The 27,702-nt window shown below is 41.3% G+C and overlaps 1 long non-coding RNA gene across 3 annotated transcripts; it reads right to left on the reverse strand.

The window, feature by feature from the left end:
* Positions 1–10,053: 10,053 nt before the first annotated feature.
* On the reverse strand, positions 10,054–12,364 carry LOC141623790 (uncharacterized). 3 transcript variants are annotated; one of them, XR_012533633.1, is made up of 5 exons: positions 12,027–12,361; positions 11,749–11,825; positions 11,022–11,091; positions 10,496–10,651; positions 10,054–10,322 (listed from the first exon to the last, which is right to left on the reverse strand). It is a non-coding gene; the product is annotated as an uncharacterized LOC141623790 (long non-coding RNA). The 3 variants fall into 3 exon arrangements; XR_012533632.1 differs by lacking the exon at positions 11,749–11,825 and having other exon boundaries at positions 12,027–12,360; XR_012533631.1 differs by lacking the exon at positions 11,749–11,825 and having other exon boundaries at positions 10,496–11,091; positions 12,027–12,364.
* Between the last annotated feature and the right edge of the window lie 15,338 nt (positions 12,365–27,702).

Here is a 27,702-nt window from a genome sequence, read left to right on the forward strand (position 1 = left end):
GTAGCGTCAGTCTCCTCACCGTCACCGTCATGCGCATCGGATCCTCCCCGCACAAACTCCTCCTCCTGCTCCGGACGCGATCTGTCCTCCTCCTGAGCCGCCTCCACGCTTCCTACCTCGACCTGCTCCAGCCATCTGCAGTAATACAAATAAAAATTAACACAAATAATGATAAATGAAAATTATACAGACTTCTAAATTTTAATAATTTACTCTTGAGGAATACAAAATTATACCAATTTAATCATCATCCTCATCCTCTTCCTCATCCTCATCATCGTCATCATCATCATCATAATCATCTTCATCTCCAAACCCCTCGTCCATCCTCCTTTTCTCCTCCTCCCTTCTCCTCCTCACCTCATCTTCCCCCCTCCTCTCCTCCTCTTCTTCCCTTCTCTCCTCCTCCTCCTCCTCCTCCATCCTCCATCCTCCCCGCCTCTCTTCCACATCATAATATTCTTCCTCTTCCATGTCTTCACCATCTTTATTCTCATGCTCATAGTTGATTTCATCGGGTGGAGACAAAAGCGTTACATTTGAAACGTTTTCTTCTTGGAAAAAAATTGTATCAACTTGTGACCGTGCCTTTGTCTTAAAGATTGCACACCACGCATTTTGATTTCTATCATTTGTTGTGCTTGGATAAGTAGCAAAATACACTTGATGAGCCTGATGTGCAAGTATAAATGGATCATACTTAGAGTATGTTCTAGTACGATTCACTTCTACAAGCTTGTATTGTTCATGTACTCTCATTCCAGCCACAGAATTATCCTTCCAGTCAACCTTGAATAAGACAGTTTTATAAGCTCGGTCACGTCCACTATAACTAATTTCAAAGATATCTTCAACTATACCATAGTATTCGTTGTCATCAAGAGAAGAAATAGTAACCCCCCAATTGCACCTAGCCTTACCTTTACCATGGTTGAATGTTTGAAAATTAAACCCATTAACCGAGTATCGATTCCACGTTCTTACCATTTTTGAAGGACCAAAAGCCAAACTTCTTATCAAATCATCTTGAATATTCAACTCAATTACATGTTTCTGAAACCATGATGGAAATTGGTCCTCATGTTTGTCCCAAACATCATCCTTACTTATATTAGGATTCCTCTGAATGAAATCATTAACAAACTGTATTTCGTATGGCTCCAAGAGGTCACAATTAGATAGCACGTAAAGGTGGGCACGATTATACTCCTTATCATCCAAATATCTTGTTTGCCCCTTTGATGAACACCCTTCATCATCTTGAGTTTGAAAAAATTCGGGTAAACTTCCGTCTACTTCATCCGGTTTCTCAACATTCAAGTTTTTTGCTTTGGTTTCTATATGTTTTTCAAAGTAAAGAGAACAAAAGTTTGCAATCTCTTCCGTTAAATAAGCATTGCATATAGAACCTTCCACCCTAGCTTTATTACCAATTTTTTTCTTCAAATGATTAAGAAACCTATAAAAGTTAATGATGAATTTTATTAATAATAAAGTTAACATATAATAGCTAGATTAGTTATTATTATTAATTTTAATTTAAAAGTAGCTAGATTATCTTAATTACCTTTCAAATGGATACATCCACCTATATTGGACGGGTCCCCCAACTTTGGCTTCATATGGCAAATGAACCGGTAGATGCTCCATGGAGTTAAAAAATGCAGGAGGAAAGATCATTTCAAGCTTACACAATATCTGTGGTATTTGCTCTTCTAGACGAATCATGTCATCAACACATATTGAAGAGGCACATAAATCTCGGAAGAATTGGCTAATCTCAACAACTGCATTCCAAACGTTTGTCGACACGAGGTGTTTCAAAGCAACGGGTAATAATCGCTCCATGAATACATGACAATCATGACTTTTCAAGCCTTGCAACTTCAGCTTCTTAAGATCAACACGTCGACTAAAATCTGATGCATACCCATCAGGAAACTTCAAATTTTGTAACCACTCACACAATACTTTTCTCTTAGCTTTGTCGAGAGTGAAAATGGATGTTGGCTTAGACCCGTCGCCGCGAATGTGTAATTTGGGATGATGACAAAATTTCTGCAAATCTTTTCTAGAAGCAATGCTATCACATTTTTCACCTTCTACATCCATGATCATGTCAATTAGTTGCTCAAAGAAATTATTTTCTATGTGCATTATATCCAAATTATGTCTTATCAACATTGTCTTCCAATAAGGAAGGTCCCAAAGAATGCTTCTTTTAAACCAACCGTTTTTCTGCTTTTTCAATTCTTTAAATTCTTCCTCGGTACCATCAATAGGGGATGGTAAATCACATACCGTCTTCCATATCTCATCCCCAGACACTCATTTCGGAGGGGCATCAAGCACCTCTTTACCTTTTGTGAAAGCTTTCTTGTTCTTCCTATGTGGATTTCCCTCTCGTAAGAAGCATCTATGACAATCAAACCAGCTTATTTTCTTGCTATTGGGAAGCCAAAATGCTTTACTTTCCTCCATGCAACAAGGACATGCTTTTTGTCCTTGTGTAGACCACCCAGATAGCATACCATAGGCGGGAAAATCATTTATTGTCCACAAAAGGGAAGCTTTAAGTTGAAAATTTTGTTTTTTAGACACATCATAAGTTTCCACCCCAACTTCCCACAAATATTTCAACTCCTCCACCAATGGTTGTAAATAAACATCCAAATTACGTTTCGGGCTTTTTGGTCCGGGAACAATAAGTGACAAGAAGATAAATGGTCTTTTCATACATAACCAAGGTGGTAAATTGTATGGTGTGACCGTAACGGGCCAACAAGAATACTTCCTCCCAAAATTGCCGAATGGATCAAATCCATCCGTACACAAGCCAAGTCGTACATTGCGGGGTTCCTTGGCAAAATCAGGATACATCTGATCAAATCGTTTTCATTCTTCCCCATCACTAGGATGACTCATCTTCCCCGGAGCACGTGTGTTTTCTTTGTGCCATCTCATTTGTTCGGCAATGTTTTTGGTGGCATAGATTCTTTGAAGTCTTGGTGCCAGAGGAAAGTAAAACAATTGGTTACATGCTATTGGTTTCTTACTCTTCTTGGCCCTCTTACTACCGTTGCCTTTTTTCAACACCAAAACTGTATCTCCTTCACTTGTCTCATATCTATCCGCCCCACAATCTTTACATTTGTCAAGCAAAGCATCATCTTTCCAAAATAGCATACATCCTTCGGACATGCATCAATCTTTTCATGCGATGGCAAGACCTTTAACTACTTTTTTGGTAGTATAGAAACTTCGGGTCATGATATTATCATCGGGGAAAGATTCCTCAAGTAACGAGGCAATGCCATCAACAGCAACAAATGGCATATTGAACTCACACTTCAAGTTAATTAGCCTAGAAGCGGCTTGTAACAATGTCATTCTGCTTCCTTCATACAGGGGTTTTTCTGAGGCTTTTAACATGTCAAGAAAGGCTTTTGCTTGTGGGTGTGGCGGTTGTTCTTCAGAAATAGTTGTATGGTCATCACTATTAAAAATAGTGGAATCCATAGCATCAACAACCATCTCTCTATATGGGTTCTCATCATTTTGTATTTGTTGGGTGTGAGTTTGTTCATAAATTGGAGAATATGCTTCTCCATGTGAAATCCAATTGTAATAATTTGATTTAAACCCGTTTATAATGAGATGTTCTTCTACTACAATGTCAAGCTGGTATTTCAGGTTTTTGCATTTGGCACAAGGGCACCTAAGTTTTTTGTCTACCAAGTCATATTCATCTTGTTGTTTAGCAAATTCAATAAACTCGCTAACACCCTTTATAAATCTAGCGGTAGGACGTCTTTTCTTATTGGAATGGTCTAATATTCCTTCATACATCCATGAACGTTCCAATCTCTTCATTTTAATCTAAAGAAGACCCCAAAGTAATTTAAACATTTTTAAAAAATAACAATAATATTACATACAAAATTTAAACATTATACTCCACATTATACAATAAACATATGAAAACAATATATAAATATTGTCAATAAGTAATCCATCTTTGAATGGGGTCCTTATCACTCCAACCTAAACCCGTCAATGTACGTTTCAAGTCACTAGCAAACACACTTGTAATTTATTAATGAGGAAAAAATTAAAGGCACAATTCCCTTGATTCTCCAAATACACATATACATGTATTCAAAGAACATTAAAGGGATCGCCACCAAACTCATTCCTCATTAATAAATCACAAGTACGTGTTTACTACCTAAATGACTTGAAACGTGCAAAGACATCCCAAAATGGGGACTATTCAAGAATTACTCCTAATGAGTAATTCTTGAACGGGTACTAAGTCAACATCAAATCAAACAACAACACAATCAAGTACTAAATTAATTAAGTCAATCAATAGCCCAATTCAACCACATAATAAAGGCTTCTATCCTAAAGTCCGTAACATAATTTGAACTAAAATTAGTAAATTTAAAAGGTAACTGGTAAGAGGAGGTTACCTAATCAAGTAAAAGCAAAAATGAAAAGAAAAGAAGAAGCAACAGCTACACAGCGTGCGGTGGTGCCTAGCAACATGCGGTGGCAACCCCCGAAAAGAGAAAAGAAAAACAAAAATAACAAGGTTATTCTACCTCAATTCATCAATAACATGAATTATCAAACTAAATTTATCAAAATCAAGTCCTAAAGAAGGTTCTACTTAGCTAATAGCTAATTTCTCTTAATCCAAAAGACGGTTCCACTTAGCTAATTCCATTAATGCAAAAGACGGTTTCACTTAGCTTAATATTAATAATAATACGACGGTTTCACTTAACTTAGTAATAATAATAAAAATAATATTAATTGAGACGGTTTCACTTAGCTTAATACTAATGATAATGAGACGGTTTCACTTAGCTACCAACACCAAACACCACCCCACGACCCACCCCAACCACGCCCACCACGGCCGACCGCCGGCCGACCGCCACCCACCGAACCACCCCCACCCATAACCCTAAACCTAGACAAAAACCCCCTTAATCATTCCCTTTTAATTCAAACACAAATTAAACTAAATCTAACTACAAATTAAACTAAATCTAACTACAAATTAATCAAACATACTAACTACAAATAAATCTAACCAACTAACAACAAATTAATCAAACTAACTATAAATTAATCTAACAAATTAAACTAAATAAACTGAAATTAAACAAAAACAACTAACCTAATTAGTGGCGGTGGATGTGGCGGTGGAAATGGCGGTGGAAGGGTGGTTGTGTGGTGTTGTTGGTTGGTGTCGTCGTTCGCCAAATCGCTCGCTCGTCCCCCCCTTTTTTTTTTGTTTCGCAAAGAGTAAAGTAGGAGAGAGGGGGCTGAAAGTAATAAAAAAATTGGCGACTGACTTTTTGAATTTGGCGACTGAAAATCAGTCGCCAAATTTGGCGACTACCCTAATTTCAGTCGCCAAATTCAAAAAGTCAGTCGCCACGTAGATTCCCTTTTTAAAATGACAGGCTGGTTTGTACTAAAAATTTTAGCGACTGATTGTCAATTTGGCGACTACCCACAATTCAGTCGCCAAATCCAATATTTCGGTCGCCACGTTTGATTCCTTTTTTGAAAAAGTCAGTCGCCATATTGGCGACTAATTTCAGTCGCCAATTTGAATATCAGTCGCCAATTTGGCGACTACTTTTTTCAGTCGCCAAATTTCGGTCGCCTGTTTCAAGTTTTCTTGTAGTGGTTGGTAGTGTTTATCAATTTACTTAAAATTCAATATGAAGATTTTTTTCATTGAAAATGAGCGCATTACAGGGAAAATTTTGAATTTATAACAATTTAAAGTCACATGTGCAAATAATGTGAAACATTTGAGAAAAGAAACGATAAATCATAATAAAGAGAAATCAGTTTAGGAAAATAAGCGATTCTGTTGTCGACAGTGTTTTTCGTGTTTTTTGGGTTAAAAATGACTACTTTTTGGTTAATAATGACCACTTTGGGAAAAAAAGATCTTTAGTTATAAAAAATGGTCATTATTTTACCAAAAAATGGTTACATTTTTCATACCGTAGGTACGACGGTCACACAATAGAATTTGCGTAGAAAAATATACAAAAAAATAGTACAAGAGAAATGAAAATAGGAATGACCATAAACTAAAGAAATAAAAAAATGTTAGGAAAACACGATTAAATTTACTTTTTAGAGAAAATGGTTTTGCTGACTTGGGCAAAAAAATAATGTCAAAATTATTAATTGGGAGGGTAAAATCGAAAATTTGATTGTTTTGGCCAAAATAATATTTTTCCCGCAAAAAATCGTAAATCATGTAAAATTTTTGTAATTAAATAGTATTAAAGGTAAATTTTGAAAGAAAAAAATTAACGTAGAAGGATTCAAAGTCCTAATTATATCAACAAAGTTAACTTTCAATTTCAGCAGCACATCAAAAGAACTCTACAGTTAAGCATGCTCATGCGAGAGTAGTGTTAGGATGGGTGACCTTCTGGGAAGCCTCTCCGATGCGCGTGAATGCACGACTGGTGAAACCAAATAACGTTCAAATGAATCGAGTTAACTAACGAACCCAGTACCTAGATTGTCACGGTTCCATATTTGATAACATATCGATTGTGAAAAAAATTATTTTACGTTTTATTTAATTAATTTTCATATATATTGTTTGCCACGGAAATTAGTTTTTCGCCACGGAAATTTTATTTTGCCACGGGAGTTATTAGCCACGGGTGAATCTGTGGCAAAAAATTATATAATAGCCACGTTCTTGTTTTTTCCGTGTCTAGGGTCATCATTCGAGTCACATTTTCAAGTCGGAACTCTATGCAAATTGTCTTGCTGAGGGTGGAGATTTTCAAAAAGCTTAGGAACTCAAGCCCTAAGGGTCTATAAGTGAGTTCATGCATGTGGAACATTGTTGAGAGACCAAATAATTCAAATAGTGCTTCGGTTTGGTGGTAGATTCCTAGCTTTCTCAATGTTTCATGACAAACAAACTTAGTGGGAAGAATGTTCTTACCCAAAAGTCGGTGGAAGACAATCCGTTAAGCATCGTTGACGAACTCAATGTTGGAGAATTCATCTAGGCTTGAAAGATCAATTATCTCCTCATTTTCCCTTATTAAAGTGTTGAGGTCGGTGTGAGGTTGATGAACTCTCAATGACTCTTGTTCTTCTTTCTTCTCTTCTCATGAATCTCCGTGGTGTTTTCATTTTGATTGAGTGAAAACAATCCTTCAAAATTAGATCCCTTTGAATGTCTCAAACCTTAGGTTTTGGGTGAGCTAAGTTTTTAGAGAGGTTTGTTTATTTGGAGATAAAGTTGGTTGATTTTGTGTTTTTTATGAGGGGTTTTGGGTTTACTTTTGGGGAGAGAGGTGATGTGTCTTGATATGTGTGGTGGAAAGAGAGGTTTGAAGTCAAAAAGAGAAGAGTACCACGGGAGGGAGACGCGCGGCTGAAGGGGGTGACAGGCGTTTCCTCCTTTTTACAAAATTCGCAAGAGCAGAGTGGGTCGTGCGTCCTGTAGTCGGCCGGCCCGACCTGTGGTATGAGTCGCCCGACATGGGCTTAACACGCCCAGATTTTAATATAGCGAGGAAGTTGTCTTTTTAGAAGCTGGCAGGGACATGGGTCCTCAGGTTGATCCGCACAGATTTCAGCCCAGTAAAAAATTTTCTTGATATGTATAATCAAACGCCCGGCTTGGAGTTTGTCCGACCGTCCTGAGGCATGAGTCGCCTGAGCTTGGCTTGGGACGCCCAAATTTTCATTCAGTGCAAAAATCTTTGTTCTAGCATTGCTCCAGCTCCCACGCGCCGAGCCCAGCTCCTCGGGATCCTCCTTTTTTCTCTTCTATAGCTTCTTTTTCCTTGGATGAGTGATATAGGCTCTCTCTTAGCCTAGGCAAAAGCTTCCCTACACTTTGAATGTCAAATCCTTCACACGTTATACTTGATTAGTAACCCTCCCTCACTTACACTTATGTCAAAAATTGTAGTTAAAGCAAGGAATTAAATTGTAATGCAATGAAGTTAAAATTCTAGTAAGTGGGTTAGTATATTTACAAGCTAAGTGGTGGTTTAGGGAGGACTCCACCAAACTCTTCTCTATTTCAATGCTAGATCATGGTGGGAGAGGCTCAAAGCAAGTGACCTCAACCTCTCCTACAAAAGCTCCTTCATAATAAGGCTTGATACGTTGACTATTGACTTTGAACCGATTCCCATCTTCCGACATTAGCTCAAAGTCTCCATAATTTCCAACATTTGTGATTACAAAGGGACCCGTCCATCGTGAATTCAACTTTTCGGGGAAGAGCCGATATCGAGAGTTGAATAGAAGGACTTTGTCCCTCTTGTGCAAGGCCTTTTGTGTGATCCTCTTATCATGAAGCAATTTGGTTCGTTCCTTGTAGATCCTTGCATTTTCATAAGAGTCAAGCCAGAATTCCTCCAATTCTTCAATTTGCAAGATCCTCTTCTCGCCACTTAGCTTGAGATCAAGATTGAGAGTTTTGATTGCCCAAAAAGCTTTGTATTAATTCAAGTGGTAAGTGACAAGCCTTTCCATAAACTAACTTGTAAGGTGAAGTTCCTATCGGTGTCTTATACGCCGTCCTATAAGCCTAAAGAGAATCATCAAGCTTCATGCTCCAATCCTTACGAGTTTTATTGATAACCTTCTCAAGAATTTGTTTGATCTCTCTATTTGAAACTTCAACTTGACCGCTTGTTTAAGGATGATATCCCAAGCCAGTCCTATGTTGAACACCATACTTTGTCAAGAGTGATGCAAGTTTCTTTACATGGAAATGTGATCCACCATCACTTATGATTGCTCTAGGGACTCCAAATCTTGGGAAGATCACTTTATTTAAGAGCTTGGTCACTGTTTTTGCATCATCGGTTGGGGTAGCAATTGCTTCCGACCACTTGGACACATAATCAACGACAACTAGAATGTACTTGTTGCCTTGGGATGATACAAAGGGACCTTGGTAATCAATTCCCCAAACATCAAAGATTTCAACATCCAAAATGCCCCATTTTGGTATCTCATTCCTCCAAGATATGTTGTCGGTTCTTTGGCAAGGGTCACAATGCATGATGAATTATCTAGCATCTTCAAACATGGTAGGCCAATAGAAGCCCAATTGTAGGACTTTGGCAATTGTTCTCCTTACTCCACGATTGTAGGCCATCACCACATGCTTTGTAGAGGTTGGGATCATCCCAAAAGTATCTCTTCACTTTGAACAAGGACCTCTTTCGTTGATTATAGTTCAATTTCGGAGGTAAGACTCCTCTTACAATGTAGTTTGCAAAATCGCCAAACCATGGTGTGGTATGTCTCTCAAGTTGTGTATGGATGGCCATGAGAACATCATAGGGAAAGGAATCATTGATTGGTGTATCGTCATCTTTGTTGTCAAATCGAATTCTTGACAAGTGATTAGCTACTACATTTTCGGCTCCTTTCTTGTCTCTTATCTCTAGGTCAAATTCTTGGAGTTACAATATCCACCTTAACAAGCGTGGATTTGATTCTTTCTTCACCAAGAGATGTATAAGAGCACGGTGGTCCGAGAATACAATAACCTTTGATCCAAGTAGGTAGGAGCGAAACTTGTCCAAAGCATACACTATAGCAAGAAGTTCCTTTTCTGTGGTATCATAGTTGACTTGTGATGTATCAAGGGTCTTGCTTATATAGTAACACTAGTACAATTAAAGTAATTGGCATCGATTATAAACAATGATTGGCATCGGTTCTCAACCAATGCCAATCCAAGCGATGTAAATGACCTTTTTCTCAATTGGCATCGGTTTACAACCGATGCCAATTTACACATATTGGCATCGGTTATTTTCAATTGGCATCGGTTTACAACCGATGCCAAAATGGCCAAGTTTAGCATCGGTTATACTTTAACAACCGATGTCAATTTGTTGTATTCGATTGAGCCTTAACAACCAATGCCACATTTATATAATTTTCTTTTTACTACAAATTGTAATTTGTTTGCATAAATTGTACAAAACAATTGATAGCACATCCCTTAGAAATTGAACAATGCAAACTCGATAAATATCTGCAAATCAAATTTACTAACAACATAGCCGAATCCAATATCACGAGAACCAGTATTGTAGTTCAAGAGCAAGCTAGGGTAGTCAGCTTGTTCCTCAAGTGTCTGCACGTACAAATATGACTTACCTACATAGAAATCTACTTAAACATGTAAATCGATCGATAGTACATGATATGCTCTCTTTGCAATACAACCCAAAGTCCCTAAACCTCCTCCAATTCTTCAAGTGTAATTGTTGAACCTGAAATACATGGAATAAACAAAATTGATAATGATAGATCGTCCAATAATTATACAAAGAGATTGCTACACAATTCACGAACTTGAAGAGGTATAGACACAAACATATTATCAGATGACTAAAAAGTTAATTAGATGACTAAAACGTTAATTAGAAGTTGATTAAATGCGTACCTGCAAGCCATGATGGATATCAACTTCTATCAACACTATGATCTCAAATTTTTGTACACTTACAAAGAGCCTTTTAAATATAACTATGCCTCAGCAAAACCAACTTCAAGACCTGCCAAGTTGTAACCACGGAATAGACGCATTCAACCTTAGCCCCTGCAGAGTTTGACCCAGAGAAGAAATGGCAGCACCACTATCATTGTTGGGCTTTATTCTTTTAAACTAACAACAACAGCTACCACATTTTAAAACCCACTTGAAAGAATGATATATGTTGAAAGTTTCGTGTCTCAAGACTCTCAACCACAGGTCCATGTTTCAAGGCTTCATATGCAATCATGTGCGAATGATAATAATGATGACCAACTATAGATTTAGAAGAGCGTACACTGATAACATGTTACAGGCTAACCAAGTTGAGGCCATACATACTATGGTAAGTCAAATTTGCCAAATGTAAAAGGCTGACATCTAGAGATACTCTTAAACTAAACTGCAGTAGGATGAAGGCATAAGAGGATCTCACCAACATTAGGCTTCGGGGTGGCACTATCCAGGTCTGAGATAAGCTTGGTGATGGATTCCTTTGCTCCATTCTACAAAAAAAGTAAAAAAAGGATTGTCAAGATATATAAGCGAATTAAAGGGAGATTTAACAGTTACAGACAGTTCGATGATGAATATAGCCATATTGAAACCTGAAAACATGGCACAAACCAGTACGGCGAAGTAAAATGGTCTTTTATCGTTTCTTCATATATCTCTGAAATCTGAATATGCTTCTAATTAAGAAAACTAGTACTTTGAGTTTCATAGAGCTTTCGCACAGGCCAAGAACCTATTGAAAAGAGTATATATACATTGTTTCCAGAATATAAGGTAAGATTAAGACTATGAATCATTAATACACTATTAAATGGTTATGAACATCAACATCCAAACGCATCATGTATCCCTTGAAGAATGATGGGGCAATAGTCTAAATCCTAAACATCATTTGAAAAATAGATTACTACAAATAAGAAAGCCATAGCAAAGTTGTACGCACCCATGATTAGTTAGGTAATTTTATTGTACATGAGTCAAGCCTCATATCATTCATAAAGTGAGACTTAGACATGCATATGAACAATGCAATAATAGCTATAAATAATGGTGGTTTCAAGTAAAGTTTGACAGCACCGCAACGAGATTAACTACACTAAAAAAATGTATGAAAAACAATTAAACAATCAAATGGGCATCAAAATCACCTTTACTGACTGATATCAAATTCCAAGTATGCGAATTCGAATCCAGATTGTTGATTCAATTATTTCCAACACCTATTCTATTACGGTAGAAAAATAACATTATAAATCAACAAAATAACCCTAAGAACACACTTACGAGGGGTAATTTCAAGACACAATTTCTGTCAGACAATTCAGTGAACACCTTCCGCACACCATACAACACCCGACATTTTTCTTACAGTAGGATCATATATTCTGAAAACTAATTGAATTTTTTGAAAAAATAGAAATCATACCTGCTCAGTTTGAAGAAGGAGCCATGCTTGTGTGGGTCAGGAGTTGTGGTCAAGTAAAGAAATGACGAGTGTGGATCTGAGTGAAGAAGGATTTTGTGGGTTGGTCTGGAGGTGGGGTAGGGCGAGGTAAGTGAGGCGTATATAGGGCAGTAATCGATATCGCGCAAGCGAGATGATGAATGATGTGGTGATGGTGGTGGCCGCTGATAAGCGACATGACAGTGGTTGCAAGGAGAATGGGTAGGTCAAGTAACACGAAAGGTTGTGGGTGTGTAATTGTGTATATAATGATAGAAAAAATGGCATCGGCTATATTATACAACTGATGCTATTTGTCCAAGAACAATAATGGCATCGGTCTTTTAGTAACAACCGATGTGAATATCGCTCTAAACTATAATTGGCATCGGTTCTTAGTAGAACCGATGTCATTGTACCGTGGTCAATTGCTTTATTTCTACTAGTGTACATAGCATGTAAAGCTTTCCCAACTCGTTCGCCAAGAACCGCGTCAACGGCATAGTTACTTGCATCACACATTATCTCAAAAGATAACTCCCGATTTGGGGGTTGAATGATTAGTGCCGAAATTGGATCTTCCTTGATCCTATCAAATGCTTCAACACACTCATGAGTAAATTGGAACGGGGCATCCTTAAGCGAAAGTGGAGTGAGGGGTTTTGCAATTTTGGAAAAATCTTTTATGAATCATCGGTAAAACCATGCATGACCGAGAAAACTACGCACCCCTTTGACATTCACGGGTGGCGGTAATTTCTCTATGACTTCAACTTTGGCTTTGTCAACCTCGATGCTCTTTTCCGTTATCAAATGACCTTACACAATACATTCATTCACCATGAAATGACACTTTTCCCAATTTAACACAAGACTAACATCTTCACACTTTTGCAAGACAAGAGATAGATTATGCAAACAAGAATCAAAGTCTTTCCCATAAACACTAAAATCATCCATAAAAACCTCTATTATAGTTTCTAAGTAATTTGAAAAGACACTCATCATGCAACGTTGAAAGGTAGCGGGAGCATTGCATAGCCCAAAGGGCATTCTCCTATCTGAAAATGTTCCGTAAGGGCATGTGAATGTGGTCTTATATTGGTCATCCAGGTGTATCGGGATTTGGAAGAATCCCGAGTACCTATCAAGGTAGTAAAAGAAATTGTTAGAGGCAAGCCTCTCGAGCATTTGATCAATGAATGGAAGGGGGAAATGATCGCTTCCTGTTGAGGAATTCAACTTACGATAATCAATACACATTCGCCAACCGGTAATCTTCCATGTGGGAATTAGCTCATTCCTGTTATTTTTCACCACTGTGGTACCTCCTTTCTTGGGTACCATTTGAACGAGGCTAACCCACAAGGAATCCGATATAGTGTAGATGATTCCCGCATCAAGCAATTTCATAACCTCCGCTTTTACAATTTCTTGCATGTTAGGGTTTAGTCTCCTTTGTCCTTGGATGGTAGGTCTATGGTCTTCCTCTAGATGAATCCTATGCATGCAAAAATCGGGGCTTATTCCCTTAAGGTCATCTAGACTATAACCTATAGCCTTTTCATGTTCTTTCAACACACCAAGCAAACTTTCCAATTGACTATCATCAAGTTTTTCATTGACAATCACGGGTTTGGTTTTAGACTCATCAAGGTAAGCATACTTCAAATTAAAGGGAAGGGGTTTTAGAGTTGGGGTTTGTACCTCACTTTCTACCTTTGATGATTCATTAGGAACATCTTCCACCTCCATCACACATTCCACCCACGTTACATGTTCTACCTTCGTTGCTTGTTCTTCCATAGTGGATTGTGATGCTTCCTTAAGAATGTCATTTATCCGCATAGATTGCTGAAGAGTGAGCTCTTTGTCGGCTAGAGCGGCTTTAAGGAGGTCTACTTCCAATTCCCAATGTTTGTTTTTGGCCTCAATTGCATCCAAGGCCTCCAATGCTTGTAAAGGGTCTTTCATGAGAGTAGTACTCGCAGAGTCCTCTACACAACAATCTATAAGATCCATCTTGCAAAGTAAACTATGAGAAAAAGGTGAGAAATACCTTGAGGAAATGCTCTTCCTCAAGGCAAAGAAAGACTCAACTAAAAGCAACAAATAACAACTTAATTGAACAACGTCCCCAGCAGCGGTGCCATTTTTGATGCGGTATTAAAACTTTGTCGTCTAAGCTAACCGATCAAAACAATATTTATAAACTCAACTAACTACTCCTGATAGAGTGGCAAATAAAGGTCGAATCCCAAGGGACGGGTATTGAGTTAAGTTACCCATTTACAAGTAGCTAAGTCTTGGGGTGTCACAATTTTGTTTGGGTTGAGATGGTTATCTTTAACTACTAAAATGAAAGGAAGAATGCAAGCTAAAGTAAATAAGAATGTAAACAATTTATGAAAGGTACTTGGGTGTCATGGGTTCATAGGGGATTTATGGTGGTGATCATACAAACATATTTACATAGATGCAAGCAAGTTACTGTTGTAGTGGAATTGAGTTAGTATATATCTTACAATTCCATAGAAGATTTGGGTCATGGAGCCGAGTCGTTCAAGACTGTACAACACCTACAAGTCGACTTAGTTTCGTCCTATTCAACTATATGCATGGTCTAACAACCCTGGAGTTAATTTATATCTTACAAGTCTTGTTGAATAGATAAGAGATTTATGCATGCAAGGTTGTCAATCAAGCAATTTATCAAACATAACACGTGCATAAGTTGAAACTACAACAAGCAAGCATTCTTTATGAAAGCATATTAGATTAATTATGGATCTACCCCCATGTTTAGTTCCCCTAATCCCCCTTTAACCCTAGCTAGACGACTACTCACTCATGATCATAGAAAGCATGCTAATAATGATGTCAAACATATTAGCAAACTAGAACATGAAAGAAGAGTAAGATACTTAAGGAAAGATTAAACAAATGGTTAAGAAATGATACCAACTTTGGATGATCAAAATAGAATGCAAAGAATAATGTAGATATCCAGTATCTGCTGAGACTCCAACAAACACCCGATGATTATCGGACTACAACATGTTTTGGAATCGCGACGTTTGATCGACAGTTTGTGTACAACTTTACGTCGGAAAACTTAAAACGATTTCGAAAATAAAACATTTCAAAAATACCTGGAGTGTTTAATGCATGACGACGGGGTCGCAATGACACTAACTAGAGTCAAAATCGACACCGGACCAAAAACCGACTCAAAAATTCAAATCCTGACTCCAACAACGAGTCAAACCGAGTCAACCAGCAAAAATAAAACATTTCAAGCCTTCACCTTAAGTTTTCCCGGATTCATGTTGGTCAAGTACCAAACATGTGACTACAAAACCTAGGATAGAACAAATCATGATTGCGTTTGTTGTGAAAGTGACAACACAACTCGAAGAACCGCGATGTGGCTCGCGCCTCTTTGAGCAGCCCAAGTGGCCACGTCGCTCAAAACTCACACAACCACTCATTTCCCTATAAATACCCCTCAAATGCCACCCATTTGAGAGTTACGCAAGTGTCGGCCCCCTCTTTTCTCCCTTAAAATTCTCGACTCGACTTCTTAAGTCACAACCCGACGCGTATTTATGACCTACCGATCGTAAACACGAGCCTTACACATTTTTTGGTACCGTCATCGTGCATTAAATCACTTGACCGACCACTTCGACCACTACACCATCACTAACATGAAAACACTCTTTTTACTTACCAAAACGGTTTTAAACCGAGTCTTTTCCGATCAAACGAGTTGTTACACTTACGTCGGTCACTCGCTATAACCAAACATGTAAGTATGAGGGTGTACAAATCCTCTTTTATTATGTTTTCATTTGTTTCATGACTATAACATGCTAAAACGTGCATAACATGAACCAAAACATGGAATAAACGAGCCAAAACTGATTTTTGGTCTGAGGCAGAAGCCCCTTAGGTCGCCAACTTACCCGCGCCTAAATGGGGTGTTCAGACCAGAGATCAACCGTGTTTGTTCTCGTCATTTCCCTTTAATTCATTTTCATATTTGTAATCGGTTTTCAACATTCCAAATACTTTCGAACCCTTTTCATTTTATTTCATTTGTTTTAACCATAAAACAATTTTCACCCTTGGTTCCTCATACCATGACGGTTAAATCCGTGTTTCGGTGATAATATTTGGTTAACGACATTTAAAAGGTATTTTAAAACCTTTTATTTCATTTCTTTACATTTTCAAACAAGCATATTAGTCCCTAACACAAAGTCATCCTTGGTTCTACATACCATGCCGGATTTTAACCCGGGTCAGTGAATGAGTATCGACTAATAACATTCAAATGGACTTAAAACAATTAGTCCATAATTACTTTCAAAACTATTCATGTCAAGTTTTTCAAATCGAACCCGACACTGAATATTATCCAAATAATGATGATTATTCTAGTCTAGTTCATCAAATCAACAAATGCGGTCTAAACGACCCCATCAAACCAAACCGGGTTCAAATGCCCATTTCTAAACACGTTTTATAACGTTTTCTAAAAGGTCAGAACACGGCACATAAACCGTGGACTAACCCGCGCCTAAACAAGCCCTCCATTTCTCATTTTCAAAACCAGAGGGAGGCCCATTTGTATCGCCGGCTGGCTCGCGCCTCATATAGCCACCTGATATAGGGTCTGTTCCCTTGCAGCATTAGTCTAGGACGATCCCGACTTCGGTTAGCCCGGATATAGGACGGATCAGATGACTATTTGATTATTCAAAAATCATATTTGCAAAATGCCTTACTAAGACAAATGGATCTTGTTATGCACCCTAAACCTAATACGGTAAATGGATGTTTAATTTCCGTCTTGCATGCAAATCAATCATTAATCCAACTCGACATCTTATACTTGATACTTGGATTAAATCAACTAACTTAGAAAGCTCTCACATGTTAGGTTTAAATTATTGGATGCGCATTCATGCATTTAAACCGTTTTATCAACTTTTGCATTCAACCAACCAAGATCGATCAGTAGAGGCCGGTAACACGGGCGGGATTGGGTGTCTGATTAAAGGGCTTCCCAATACGTACCTTCACCTCTTACTCAGAAACTTTGGATAGTGGACGACCTTATCCAGGGCGTACGAGAGTCATTCTAGAGATAGGATGCTAAAGAGGGATGATTTCGTTATCTTTAGTGTCTATGTCAAACGCTGCTTTGTGCTTCGATTTGACCGAGGTATAAAGTGGATTTTGAACGGGTTCCAGGCATCCCACGAATGCTTGGTGGCGATTCCGAACATCTCTAATCGATTCGAGACCCTTACCGAGACGAAACCGACCTATCTAAAAACGATCCGGTCGAAGGCATTTTTACGCCGCCGAGCGTGGCTTTCAAAAAGACCGCTGCCATTGTCCACAGATCGGCTGGGCATATGCAGGTGGGCCATGTCCACAGATTGGCGACTCCACTGGGGATAACTAGAACACTTATGTCTTTGTGATCCCTAGATGGGGATACTCGAACGAGGTCTTGGTTGGAATGCATTAATTGATATTACGGTCACGGTCGGGTTCCTTGTCTGGGCCCACAACCGAACCCTTTTCGACCAATTGGCTCGTCTCGTCGGCGTGAGTTTTCTCATCCCCGCGTTTCGAATCTCGATTGAGTCAAGCATACCATTGACGTTACACATTTCTATTTCGTCATAGAGCTTTCATCACTTTCGAGCACGAGGCTAGGGCACCCTCATTACACATTTTGTTTGGATTGGTATCCCTCTCGCAAATCGGGGTTTGATCGCTTGGTGTGTAACCCACCCTTTTAAGCCAAAACCCGAGTCAGCATAATGCATAATATAATGAACTGCGAATGCTTATGTGCTACTTGATCATAAGTCCTTCCGTGTCATTTTTCAAAACTTCCAAAATTACCTTTTTGCGCCGTTATAATGGCCATTTCAAACCTCGGTCTTTCGCCGACCGATGCACGCCTTTCTAGGCCGTCATAATGACGATTTTAAAATGCGGTTTTTTTAATCATTTCAACACGCCTTTCTAGGCCGTCATAATGACAATTTTAAAACCCAGTTTTTATAACCATTTCAACACGCCTTTCTAGGCCGTCATAATGACGATTTTAAAACCCGGTTTTTTATAACCATTTCAACACTCCATTCTAGGCCGTCATAATGACGAGTTTAAAACTCGGTTTTTATAACCATTTCAACACGCCTTTCTAGGCCGTCATAATGAAGATTTTAAAACCCGGTTTTTATAACCATTTCAACACGCCTTTCTAGGCCATCATAATGACGATTTTAAAACCCGGTTTTTATAACCATTTCAACACGCCTTTCTAGGCCGTCATAATGACGATTTTCAAACCCGGTTTTTTATAACCATTTCAACACGCCTTTATAGGCCGTCATAATGACGATTTTCAAACCCGTTTTTTTACAACCATTTCAAATCACCTTTTTGCGCCGTTATAATCGCCGCGTCTAGACACGGATTTTATGTTAGAAATCTATATCTCATTATACAACATATTCTTATATGTTCCAAATTAATTTAGTCATAAAATTAATTTAAATCTTATGCATGCAAACTAATAAAAGAATAAGGAAGAAATCATCATCTTAAATTAAAGATTTCGGATTATTGGGCACAAGTAAGATCTCCTTCTTACTTGTTCTTGAGCTTTCAAATATTGGATGAACCAGGTTCAAATTAGAACCTCTCCCAAAAGCATATACCCAAGATAACCCCTTAATAAAGTAATATTATTAGATCTAGAATAATAATAATCTTACTAAAAATTGACCCAAAAATATTCTTTTGTCCTCTTGGAATTTCGGTCAAGAGGAGGAATAATGGAGTAATTTTTATCTCTCTAAAATACATTTGTTTTAGATGTGTTGAATGAAAAATACACACTAGTTTGCATGTAGTGTTGAAGTGAAAAATTAAGCAAAAACTTTTGCTCTTTTTCTTATGGTAAAACCGGAAATGGGGAAGGGAGAAGACCCAATGCATGCTCTCCTTTTCTTCGCAAGAGAAAGCTATGCATGCAAGGCTAGATGTAGGTATTATAATTATGTTTTCCACTTACAAATAATCAATTAATTATAATTATGTTTTCCACTCAAACTCAAACCGTCTTTTGCAAATAAACATAAGACGACCCCTTTCAACTGATTGACTTGCGGAGATCACTATCTTCGGAAGCCGTCCATTAAAGCGACAAATGAATCCTTTTGAAAATCTCTACTTTCAAAAACTTCAGTCCACCATTCCAATTCTGCCTCGTGTCTATCGAGTCAAAGCAAACGTACTTATGGGTCTTTACTTATGAGTTGTCTCACCACAAGACCCGTCCAATGGCGTCGCGCCATTACGTTGGACTCGTGTCAAAGGTTCGGTCAACACCATCACGTCATAAATCGAGTCAGCACCAAGGGACCACGCACGGTCACCCCGTCTTGTTGAGTCTGGTCTTTGTCTCGTCCTTTATGTTGTCTGCGTTCAGTCTTGGAACCGTGTCGGATTGAGTTGTAATGTGAGCCGTTTTTCTGCCTCAGAGCCATGGTCCCGTCTTCAGCTTCGTCCAACAACAATGATAACAACAGAGATGTCACGACTGATCAACTAGCCAGCCTGCTTACCGCTCTTAAGGTTACCCTGGATCGCGTCGAGACCCGTATCGACGCCCTGGAGAACAAGGAAACTGGGGAACATAACACCTCACCTCTGACTGAAACTGAGAAGAGGCTAAAGCTTTTGGAGGAACAGCTCCTAGCCCGGGGTAACAATGTCCATCTTGAGAACAACCGAAGGTTCGAACCTGTTGGGGATCAACTACCTGACAACTTCACCCTAACTGATGTGCCTAAGTTCAAAGGAGTGGAGGACCCACTCAACTATATCCGTGCTTTCAAGGACTACATGGCCATTAAAGGGGTTAAACAGGAACTTTTTACCCGGATCTTCCCATCCTCTTTGGAACCGATCCCTCGCCAATGCTACTACTTCCTTGATCCGACAAACCTTACCACTTGGGACGAGATCGCAATTGAGTTTGCCAAACAGTATGCCGACAATGTCGAGATCCAGGCTAATACACGTACTCTCAAGGTGCTAGCCCAAAACGATAAGGAAGGGTTCACTGAGTTCTTGACCCGTTGGAGGAGGGTGAGTACTCAACTGGTCAGTAAGCCCAACGAATCAACTTTGGTGGAAAATTTTGTCAACTTCCGCCCAGTTTATGCCAACCTACTGAGGTATCAGAATATCAAGACCTTCCAAGATCTGCAGATTCTGGGGACACGTATTGAAGATGACCTCCGAAAGGGTGTCTTGGCCAAAACCACTGGCAGAGGCTACCAAGGATCCACCTCAACCGGATCTCGCACTTACGGCCAGACGAACAAGATTGATGAGGTTAACCTCGTCGAACCATCTGCTAAGAGAACTGAGCGCCCCCAGAGGGTGTTCACCAACATAGGGTCAACTTATGCGAGCGCCTTGAAGAGGCTCATGGACCAGGGGAAGTTACGACCGATCGGACCCACCCCGGATCCGACCGATGCCAAGAAGTCCCGGTTCTGGAACCCCAGTGCCTACTGTTAGTACCACCAGGGAAAAGGGCATGATACCGAAACCTGCTTCATACTCAAGCACCTCATTCAAGACATGATTGAGATAGGAGATTTGCCTTTACCCCCACCAACTAAGCCGAACAACAAAACAAATCCTCTTGGAATCCACGCCATCTCTGACGATGAGCCGACCCTAGACTCCTCTCACCTCATCCTGCCAATTGATGACGAGGTGAATGCTTTGGAAAAAGATCCCTCCGAGGGAGTGTTTGTATTTAGTGCTGTCACTATGCTCACTATGTTTCAAGAAGTTGAGGAGGCCATAGCCAGCCTCTCTGAGAGAATCACCCGACTCGACGACGCCTACCGTCGACTCATTTTCAATCCTCCACCACCGCGCCCGAGGGAGAATTCCCCAAGCATTCAAAACTACCCACCCCAAGATGGATTGCTCCCGCGACCATTCTGGCATAGACCTCACGAAACTCACCCTCAAAATAACTACCCTCACAATAACTACCCCCATAAAAATCACCCTCACAAAAACCATCCCCACAAAAATGTCCCTCACAAGAACTGCCCACCGAGGAATACCCCTCCAAGGTACCCTCGAGACTTTGAAATTAATGGCATATGGAGAGATGATGTTGATGATGTCTATATCATCCCAGGGAAAGTGAAACGAGCGAAAGAAATCGGACATCTCACCCCTTCCGGACGTCCCTATCAGAGCCCAAGCAATCCAACGGTCGTTCCAACAACGAATGGCCAAGCCGTCCCGGAAGTGGACGCTCAACCAAGGGCTCCTGAGAATTCAATCCTTAAACCGCTTCAGAAGGCGAAAGCTGAAATCTCAATTTGGCAACTAATAAAAACGTCTTTTGAACATCGACAGGCCTTGCTGCAGACCTTGGGAAAATTAACAGTGCCCTCCACCTCTTCCCCAGAAGAAATAGTGGCGCACATGACAAGGGACGCCCCTGATCTAAACAACCTAGTCGTCTTCTCCGACGAGGATATCCCTCCGTTCGGAGCCAATCACAACCTGGCCCTGTATATAACTGTACAATGCCTCCAGAAAAATGTACCCATGGTCCTCGTGGATGACGGTTCCGCGGTGAATGTCATTCCCCTAAAGACTGCTCACAAGCTGGGTATTAGGGAAGTTGATTTGGTCCCAACAAATCAAGGGGTACGCGCCTACGACGACACTCGTCGCAAGGTCACTGGGCTTATCACCTTGACCGTCGCAACCGGATCACTGGAAAGACAAACCAGTTTTCAGGTGGTCGACATCGACGCCTCATTCAACATTCTCCTGGGACATCCCTGGATTCACGCCGTCAAGGCAGTCACCTCGACTCTCCACCAGAAGATCAGGGTCCCCTTCAACGGGAAATCAATCACAATTCCCGCTTCCCCGATCAACGCAGTCATGAGAAAGGGGATAGCCTCCCAAGCCATTGAGGAGGACGATAACGAGATGTGGGGTTTCCAAGCCGTAAACGCCATAACTGAGGAGTCAACACCCTCTGATTGTGACCCGTTCACCAACCTCACGGTCAACCGTATCATGATGCGTCAAGGTTATTTCCCGGGCTTGCCGCTTAACCCACTGAAGGACCCATTGCCTCCCTTGAAACATGCTAAGGTCCCCAACATTCCCTTTGGGCTGGGATACGAACCTACCGACGAAAATATCCAGGAGATGAACCTCCTAGTCCGGAAGCGCAAGAAGCACGGAGTTATCCTCCGTCCCTATCATCTGTCTCTCAATGGGCACTTTGTCCCTGAAGGAGAATCCGAGCTCTACCATGGCTTTCTAGAGCCAATCTATGACTCTGTGGCCAGGGCTAGGTACCCGGGAGTGGAAGTCTTCCAGGACTGCTACTTCATCCCCGACAACGCCGAAACTGCATCAACTGAGTCTAAGTCGTCACCATGCCTCGACGGACAAGCTGTCACTCTCTTGTTTGGGGAAGATAACGTCAAACACCTCGACTATGAGGACATTATCAACATCACCCTGAAGGACAACCAATTTGATCCCACCGCCTTGATCTCCGACACTGACCCGGAGAAAGTTACCCAAGGTTGGAGGAAGACCGTCAAGTGGACCGATCGCCGAGGCCGCATTCTCAAGATCACAACTGGAGAAGGCCATATGTTCAAGGAGGGAAGTGAGGAAGAGTCCGAGTCTGAGTCAGAGTCAGAGTCTGTCATAGCTCCTAACACTCCTGATGTCCCAGTCAAGGTCCCCTTCCCACTGTTTTATCACAAAGTCGTGGCTGATTCAGAGGCTGAGTCTACTAGGGTTACCCCCACTCCCATGAAAGGTGACAACCGGGAGCCTGTTCCAGGGGCTACCTCCTCTCTTATGTCGCCTCTGACTGACCACGAAATATCTGTCCTCTCCGAGCTTTTCGCTCGTGTCAACTTAATGAACGCTAAGTTTGTTTATGACTCGTCTCATTTTAACTGCAATGCAATTCTGAATAACTATGTGGAATTTGACTTGAGTGACTACCCACCTCACCTAGCCAAAGAACTTGACAAACGGGAAACTAGAACCCTCATCATTGAGGAGACCGAGCCTACCAACGTAGGAACCAATAACACACCTCAAGAACTTAGGATAAGGACAACCTTGGACCCTTTGGAAAGACAACAGTTCATTGACCTCCTCCACGAATACAAGGACGTGTTCGCCTGGTCTTACAGAGACATGCCTGAGATTGACAGAGAAATTGCAGGGCACCAGATACCCATTAAACCCGGGGCTAAACCTGTGAAATAGAAGCTACGCCGGATGCGTTCGAGTGGGCCCTAAAAATCAAGGAAGAAGTGGATAAACGGTTCAAGGTCAAGCTTCATCAAAGTGTCTGAATACTCTGATTGGGTCGCCAACATTGTGCCCGTACCAAAGAAAGACGGAAGAATTCGGGTTTGCGTCGACTTCAGGGATCTGAACAAAGCGAGTCCAAAGGACGGCTTCCCTTTGCCACATGTTGACATTCTGGTGGACAAAACTGCCGAACATGCCCTCCTATCATTCATGGACGGGTATGCTGGGTACAACCATATTAAAATGGCTAAGGAAGACATGCACAAGACTGCGTTCACTACACAGTGGGGGACATATTGCTACACGGTCATGCCTTTTGGCCTCATCAACGTCGGGGCAACCTATCAAAGAACCGCTACCACTCTCCTACATGATATGATGCACAAGGAGGTAGAGGTATATGTCGATGACATGATTATCAAATCAAAAGAACGGGACGGCCATATCAGTGCCCTCCGAAAATTCTTCGCTCATCTTCGGAAATATAACATGAGACTAAATCCTCAGAAGTGTGCATTCGGGGTCACCTCCGGAAAGCTCTTAGGACATGTCGTCAGCAAAAGAGGCATTGAGATTGATCCAACCAAAATCAAAGCCCCTCAATAAATGCCTCGGCCTAAGAACGAGAAGGAGATTCGGGGATTTCTCGGTCAGGTCCAATACATCAGCCGCTTCATTGCCAAGCTCACTATGATTTGTTAACCAATATTCAAAAAGCTTCGTGCCTCCGATCACACCGATTGGGACGACGACTGTCAGAAGGCCTTCGACAGGATAAAGGATATCCTATCCAAACCTCGTGTCCTCATGCCACCTCAACTGGGGATTCCTCTATCCCTATACCTGACTGTTACCAACACAGCCATGGGAGCAATGTTAGACCAAACAGTTGGCAACGAAGAACGAGCCATCTACTACATCAGCAAAAAGTTCATTGAGTACGAGACGAGGTATACCCAACTGGAAAAGACATGCCTTGCCCTAGTATGGTCAACAAAGAAGCTGCGGCATTACATGCTCAGCTATACGGTCCACATCTACTCCAAGATGGACCCGGTCAAATACATCTTCGAAAAACCCGTACTAAACGGAAGGCTGTCTAGGTGGACACTCATGCTGTCCGAGTTTGATCTCAAGTTTGTACCCCTCAAGGTTATCAAGGGAATAGTAGTTGCCGATTTCCTAGCAGAAAATCCCGTCAACGAGGATCCAACGACTGACACATGGTCACTTCCTAACGAAGACATCCTTTGCGCCGACTCCGAAGCATGGGACCTATACTTCGATGGTGCGTCTAATCTGAGAGGCTTCGGGGTAGGAATACTTCTAATATCACCGGAGGGAGAACATGTTCTGATCTCGGTCAAGCTAGACTTTGCCGTCACCAACAATGTCGCTGAATATGAAGAATGCCTCATCGGCCTACAGGCAGCCATCACACTTTGCATCAAGAGACTGAGGGTCCACGACGATTCCTCGCTCATCATCAATCAGGTGGCCGGATCATGAAAAATCCGATCTGACAGCTTAGCTTCCTATCGAGGAAAGATCAATCAAGAGGCCGAATTCTTCGACCAAGTCGACTACTTCCACTTGCCGCGAGAGGAAAATCAATTTGCTGATGCCCTGGCAAAACTTGTCGCGCTCGTCAACATACCTGACGACATGACATCAATGCCCCTATGTGTCGAGAGAAGGAGCGAGCCAGCCCACATTTGTGCCATTATCAACGACGAGGAAAGCCATGATGAACCTTGGTACCAAGCCATCCTCAATTACAAAACAAAAAACGAATTCCCTCCTAACTCTGATCAAAGAGGACAAAGAGCCATCCGCTTACTTGCATCACAATTCGTGATAAACCAAAACTAACTATACAAAAGAACACCCCAAGGAATTCTCCTCCTTTGCATCGACCATCACAAAGCCAAAAAAGTCATAGGAGAGGTAAACGACGGAGAATGTGGCCCTCACATGAGCGCAATGATGCTTACATGGAAAATCACGCGGCTAGGTTACTATTGGACCACCATGGAAGCCGATTGCCGTAACTACGTCAAACATTGCCACAATTGCCAAATCTTCGCCAACATACAACACATACCACCATCCCTTTTATACACCATGACATCACGCTGGCCTTTCTCAACCTGGGGCATCGACATCATCGGGAAAGTCAACCCGATAGGCACCAAGGGGCATTGCTTCGTCCTCGTCGCCATCGACTATTTCACCAAATGGGTGGAAGCACAGTCATACGCATTCTTGAACGCCAAACAAGTGCCCAAGTTCATTCAAAACAACATCATCTGCCGATATGGGGTACCCCATGAAATCATCAGCGATCAAGGCTCTCATTTCCGGGCGGAAACTCAAGCTTTGCTGGTCAAATACAAGATCAAACGGCATCGATCATCCCCCTACCGTCCCCAAACCAACGGAGCGGTGGAGGCAGCGAACAAAACTCTTGTCACCATTATCGATAAAATGCAAGACAACTACCGCGATTGGCCAAGCAAACACCCATTCGCACTCTGGGGATACCGAACCTCCATCCGAACACCAACATGCGCCATACCCTTCTACCTAGCATCTGGTATGGAGGCGGTTTAACCGGTAAAGTTAGAGGTCCCATCTCTACGCATCCTACTGGAGAGTCAAGTCCCTGAGGCGGAATGGACCCGTCGAAGGTACGAACAACTCACTCTTCTAGACGAACGGCGACTCAACGCCTTGCACAACATCCAGCTATACCAACGACGTATACAACGGGCATTCAACAAGAAGGTTAAACCCAGAAACATCGAGGAGGGCGACTGGGTCCTCAAGTCAGTTCGAGGACCATTACCCGTTGATCCGAGGGGAAAATTCAAACCCAACTTGGTCGGGCCATACCTGGTCAAGAAAATACTTTCGGGGGCGCAGTGAGACTGAGTGGCCTAGATGGGGAGGACTTTACAAACTCGACCAACCTAGACCAACTCAAGAAATACTACCCTTGAACCATAGCAACCAACGACCTAGCCTAGTTTTACAACTAGCAACGACCTCAACCCTTTTCAAGTCAAGTTCTTCAACGTGTTCTGATTTGAAATTGCATGTTTTATCGAGTCTAAGCTGCGGCACCTTGCCCGTTTCAAATGTCCTTTGATCTGTCAAAGACAACATCCATTTGCACTAAAACAAACCCCCTGAACTACGAGTATGGTTTGATTTCACCTCTTCAGGTGGATACGTAGGCAGTCCCTCTTATGCCTGAGGGATACAACCACAAAACCCAATTCAAATCTACAAATCACTTCGAACTACGATCATGGTTTGATTTCACCCCTCCAAGTGAATACGTAGGCAGTCCTTTCTTACACAAGGAGGATACAACCATCCCCACATACAAAACATCCCCATCAAAAAACGAGAGAAAAGCAAAACCATTCCCTTTCCCACAAAAATACAAAAATGAGCCTTTCTCCCTTTCTACAAAATACCACTTTCCCAAGTGCAATTGTTTAGGACGATTCAAATTGAATTGCCTTCACCAAATGGAGGGAAGAAACAAGCGTTCATAATTTTCGACACGGGCAACCCTCTTATTTAATTAATAATGGGAGGGATTACAATTTCAACAAATAGAGCTCGACGAGTCTACAACTTGTCAAAGCTAAGGTGTCAACTAAAACACCTCACATAATAAAACTAGCACAAAACACACAATAACTAGCTAGTACAACGTAATAAAAACTTACAACAATAATACAACATAATAATAAAGTGGGTAATGGAGGTCTTCACTCTTCCATTCTTCGCTTGCCTTTTCCTTCGGGGTACATCTTCCCCTTGTTCTTCTTGTTGGCCCGCCTAGCATGGATTTCCTCCTCAGAACGGATCCTGAACGGATGTAAGATGGCGACGGCCTCCGGTCTAGCACAAGACCCCATATTCGACCCAAGACGAGCCAATGCACGGCCTACCATATTCTTGGGGCCGGAACTCCTCCTTTTCGGTGGTCTCATCACAGCAGGGGTAGCTCCATCAACATACTCCTCAAAGAAGGCACGGTTGGCCTTGCAAACCTCTCGATACTTCAAGTCGACAACCTCGTCCTTACGAAATTTGGATCTCTCTTCTAAGGACGGAGCACGTGACCACTTTACATAAGCGGGAGTCACCCATGTCGTGGCAACGGGGTTTCACATCTCCCAAAGCGGCCGAGCGGCCCACC

This window comes from Silene latifolia, chromosome X, assembly GCF_048544455.1.
Source record: "Silene latifolia isolate original U9 population chromosome X, ASM4854445v1, whole genome shotgun sequence".
NCBI lineage: Eukaryota > Viridiplantae > Streptophyta > Magnoliopsida > Caryophyllales > Caryophyllaceae > Silene > Silene latifolia.